General features: G+C 38.7%; 1 pseudogene; it reads left to right on the top strand.

The window, feature by feature from the left end:
- The first annotated feature begins 1,220 nt into the window (after nt 1-1,220).
- On the top strand, nt 1,221-1,338 carry LOC126299893 (5S ribosomal RNA; annotated as a pseudogene).
- The last annotated feature ends 4,338 nt before the right edge of the window (nt 1,339-5,676 follow it).

Below are 5,676 nucleotides of genomic sequence, written 5' to 3'. Positions count from 1 at the left end.
GCATTGTCTGGATAAGCCTCAGAATCACAGTTAGAGCTGCAAAATCAAATCTCATTCAAGCACATCTCGAATTTAGCGACCTGTGCAAGAGTGTTGTACTCAGTTGCTTACCACGTATATTGAAGCATAGGCTGATACACTGGAGTAGACAGCTGATTATAAATAAATCAAATGCATTTTATTATGAAAATCCTATTTCCTAATTCAGTGTTAAAATCACTGCAGGGAGTCCTCACAGAGTCTGTTATTCTCCTTGCAGACATATCATATTGCCAGAAGGAATATACATCAAAAACCTATACGTATTTTATTATTGTTCCCAGTGGAATGATCATGCATTCGGTGCCTTTACCCGGAAATGAATCGTTTATTGATGTTGCGTCCTTGTGAGCACTCCAAGAAACAAAAAGTAGTATACACTTTTGGTTGTTTGCGACATTGTCATTACCAACATTCACGAAATATGATTTTAGGAGGTCCTTTGACATTTTCCCATTTTCCGTGGCCTCCAAACGTATGTTTCCTGCTTTACTTTTCTGATAATGCGACCCAGACTGGCGAATTTCTTGGCGTTCCTGTACATCTCTGGCTGTCATGAAAGCAGTGTTGTGTCTACGGCACATTCTGTATTCTTTCTTGAAACGTGATATGAAAGCTGCAGTAGATATAAAGTTTTTTTCCCGATTCCTCTTCCTTTCGCATTGCTCAAAATTTCAGGTGCCAGAAATGGAAATATTTTCTTTTAAATTGGGATAAGGTGTGTTGTTTTATCACTAGTTCTTTGACTGCCTCGTTTCCTCGAAATGGATATTAATTACCTTTTTATCTCCACATAGTCAAATATTACTGTGACGTTTGCTGTAATTTTTATAGATCGATCTCTCTTCACTAACGCAACTATAGGTAGAGATGTATGATCATCATCATCATAAATGCATTCATAACGTTCTTTCGCAAATTTTGTTAAAATACTAAGGGTATTGGACATCACCTGGCTGCACTGACGTAAGTTATTTGAACATGAAGTTGATGCCTTAATCCATAAGTCTGTATGTGTGTGTGTTTGCGATGGGGAGTCAGACATCAATAACCAGCTCAGTCAGCATTGCTGGTACTACTGTTCTCGCTTGCTTATTAGGAATGGCAATCAACACAGCATAGCGCAAAAAGCGGCCTATGGTAGTTAATATGTAGTAGTTACCTGCTGGTGTTGGTTAAATGCCAACGGCCTTGCTGCAGTGGTAACACCGGTTCCCGTCAGTTCACCGAAGTTAAGCGCTGTCGGACTGGGCTAGCACTTGGATGGGTGACCATCCAGTCTGCCGAGCGCTGTTGACAAGAGCGTTGCACTCAACCCTTGTGAGGCAAACTGGAGAGCTACTTAATTGAGATGCAGCGGCTCCTGTCTCTTAAACTGACGTACGGCCGGGAGAGAGGCGTGCTGACCACATGCCCCTCCATATCCGCATCCAGTGACGCCTGTGGGGTGAGGATGACACGGCAGCTGGTCGGTACCGATGGGCCTTCCAAGACCTGTTCGGACGGAGTTTAGTTTTTTTTTATTTGGTTACATGAAACTGGGATGCCCATTCTATAAATTAAAAAAGTGGCTCTGAGCACTATGGAACCCAACATCCCAGGTCATCAGTCCCCTAGAACCTAGAACTACTTAAACCTAACTAGCCTAAGGACATCACACACATCCATGCCCGAGGCAGGAATCGAACCTGCGGCCGCAGCAGTCCCGCGGTTCCGGACTGCAGCGCCTAGAACCGCACGGCCACCGCGGCTGGCTCATTCTATAAATATAAAAATGACTTGGATGCCCTGGTAATCTCTGAAGTCGTACTTGTTGTTCGCTGAAACTGGCAACTTTGCACATGGCACACAATACAACATATATCTGTCAATGTTCTGTCTTCTAGTACTCCACCAATATCGTTTGGAAATTTGTGGTAAGGTATTATGGGACCAAACTGCTTAGGTCATCGGTCCATAAGCTTATACTCTACTTAACGTAAACTACCTTACGCTAAGGACCACACACACACACACACACACACACACACACACACACACACACACACACACACACACACGTGTCTGAGGGAGGACTCGAACCTGTGACTACCCCGTGCGACACCAATATCATTCAGCCATTCTACAATCTGTTATTCTGCATCCTCTGTGCCTTGATAGCAGATGACCGTGAGTTTCTCAATACTTCTTCCTTTAGTGCTGCAGGTAATACGTTGTGTAGCCCAACCTTCGTCGTCCTACATGGTAGTACATGCTGCATGCCAAACTGTGGTTGCGTTTTGAATAGGTGGCAGTGTGCATCAGCAGTCTGCAACTTCTGCCGTCCCGTGTGGTTTCATCCAAGTGCTAGCATGATCGAAATCTGTTTGCATACCCCAGCTGCATAGCCATGACCGAGCGAGGTGGCGCAGTGGTTAGCACACTGGACTCGCATTCGGGAGGACGACGGTTCAATCCCGTCTCCGGCCATCCTGATTTAGGTTTTCCGTGATTTCCCTAAATCGTTTCAGGCAAATGCCGGGATGGTTCCTTTGAAAAGGGCACGGCCGATTTCCTTCCCAATCCTTCCCTACCCCAAGCTTGCGCTCCGTCTCTAATGACCTCGTTGTCGACGGGACGTTAAACACTAACAACCACCACAACCACCATAGCCATGTTTCCTTTCCAGTTTGCAAACTCCCTCAAAATCGAATGTCCAGTGAGTCAATCTGCTAGAGGTTCTTTCAGTTCTGGCAGTCACTGTAATACTGTACAGTTTCTGTGACTCTGAATTTTCTACCATAAAGGTAACATCGAAACTAAGTGGCTCCTGCTATTAAACGGAACAACTCCTTATCTACAGTTGAGTAATTCCACTTGGCTCTATTTAACTGCCTTGATGCGTATGCTACTGGTCTTTCCAATCTACTTTCTGACTTAAAATGCATCTGACCACCTGACTGCTTGCATCACAGGACAGGACAAATTCTTCTAAGTAATTTAGAAATGTTAATACAGGGCTGGTTGTTAGTGCGCTCTTAATTTCTTGAATGTGGCTTGACACTTCACCATCCATTGGAATTTTATGACATTCTTTAATAAATGTGTCAGCGGTATGCCAATGACAACAAATCCCTTACAAATTTCCTATAATAATTCGATAACTCTAAAAATGAGAGTAACTGCTTCATAGTCTGTGGTAATGGTAAATCAAGCACTGCACATATGAATCTGGATCAGTCTTTACATTATTTTGGCTAAGAACACGTCCTAGATTGCTCATTCCTGTAAATGCAAAGTTACGCTTTTCGATGCTTGAAGATAAGAGAACTGCACACAACTTCTCAAGCACCTATTCAAGTCACTGAATGTGCTCAATCAGATAATTAGAAAAAGGAAAATTATCGTGTAAGGGTATCATATACGAGGGCATGAACCGTCTAAACATAAGATCTAACAACTGTTGAAATGTGGTCAGAGCATTCATAAGCCAAAAGGCATCCATTGGTAAAGGAAAATCCACTTAGGAATCGTAAATGCGGTCTTTGGATGGTCTTCTGGTCTAATACCAGCTGTTGGTAATCAGTTTTTAGATCGATTGTTGAAACTGCATATGCATTCATAGGAGTTCCAGCATTTAAATAATGTAGCCCATATTTCTTCGCCCCCCCCCCCCCCAAATGACTTCATAGGCAAAGCGACAATCACTGATCCCAGGGGTGTTTACTTTCTTGAGTAACGCCATTATTTAGTTTTATTTAGTTGTTGATTGCTAAACTCCTCCATTATTGGTTGCAAATGATGAAGTATTCTATATGCTTTCCTATAAACCAGAGGTTTGTCCCCTGCTGGTATTCTTCCCACTAAATGATGTACATTCTTACTCTAATTATGGAAGAGTTCCTCACACGATCTACCAAAACTGTCCCATCCAGAATATCCACATTGACAACTTATAATCCATTTTCCAAAACCAAAACTATCCAGACTGTTATGTCGAAAGCGTAACGTCACAGTAAGTCTGACCACAGGAGACTTGTGAATAACTATTGAAAATCCGAATTAAGTACACACCTGCCAGTCTGAGTAAATCTCATCATATCACAGTGATGTGTGGTGATCCTGAGGAAAGTGCTAATGCAATGACTCATTCTTTCCTCAAAGAATTACTATGTACCTGAGAACTCCAACATCTCTGTACCTTGCATATATGCACTGCTATGCCTGTAATTGCAGTTGACATATTCAACTTGTGGACAACGAAAAAACTACTGCAAATACCTACTAGTGTACCATTCCCACCATCCATCACAGAACTGTACACAAACAAATTACCTTTGTAGCTGGCTGCAGAGGAAATGATGCACTCTGAAGCTGCCCCTGGGAAGACCCACAGTAGTATATTTATGAGAGTTATGGTGCAAAGAGGACATTTTTTAATAATTATCAGACTTAAAATCAAGATTTTAGTTCCGATGTTTCCCCCATTCAAAAATTTATCAACCACTGTGAACGAAATGTTCATTTAATTAAAAACATAAAAAATACAAAAAATATAAATTTATCAACTTCAGTAATGTGAAGTGATTTATCTTTATTTTCTTTTCTACCTTGATAAATAAAACGTAATACAATAATTTTGTCTAATTCATCATGACCAGCAGGAATTTCTATACTGTCTTCGTTAGCATATAAATTATTATTTTTGGTGAAATATTATGAGTTAAAAAAGTTGAATAAAAAGTATTGAAAATGTTTATAAGTTTCTCTTATAGGAAAATGTAATTTTGTTTAAGAATAGATGAATTATCACTCAATTAGAATAATCTACTCTTACATATTAAAAAATATATAATTAAGTGACAGATTGGGAATGAAGAAAAGAATTCCAGAAAAATTAAAAAATAAACATTGTAAAGTTTTACCAAACTATATTTGGAGTTCAGTAATAGGACTAAGAGATTGTGGAACAACAAGATTATAGATTGCAGGTTATATCCTAGCTCCAGGGTGGTTACATTGAGACAAAATTAATCATTAACATGTTCATTAAAATGTTTAGATCAACCAAAAATTAATAATTTGTGAAAAATAGAGTATAAAGTTAATGAAAAATTACCCCTTTGATTGCAAATAATGATGAAATTATTCTGTAAGACGAATGCGAAAATAATTCAGTTTTTGTTCTTGATTATTTCGTTCTTGAAAATAAGGATATGAATAGAGAAAGATTTACTACTGGTAGACATAGAGGAATAGATTGTTTCCATTTAGTTAAAACTTATTCAAAAATACGAAAACAAACAATGGGAAATAATCTAAATTTTTAAATTTTTTTTAGACAAGATTACAAATTTAAGTCAATTTATCATGAGTTTATTGGTTTTGATATAAAATTTCTGGTTTTTAATAAATGAAGATTAATTTCATTTCATAACAACAAATATGGCAAGACAAATTAATAAAGTTAAATACAGAGACCAAATAAATACGTTTCAGAATATTACATATTAAGCACAAAAAAGTTAAACATAAAAAAGTTGAACATAAATTTTGAATATAAAAATGTTGAATGTTAACATTGGACGAAAAAGACTGAACATAATGACATAGATGGAAACACTGACCATAAAAATGTTGAACATAAATACGTTGAAC

The sequence above is a fragment of the Schistocerca gregaria genome, chromosome X, assembly GCF_023897955.1.
Source record: "Schistocerca gregaria isolate iqSchGreg1 chromosome X, iqSchGreg1.2, whole genome shotgun sequence".
NCBI classification, from domain to species: Eukaryota; Metazoa; Arthropoda; class Insecta; order Orthoptera; family Acrididae; genus Schistocerca; species Schistocerca gregaria.
Note: the sequence above shows the minus strand (reverse complement) of the source record. Positions and strands in the feature narration are given on the sequence as shown.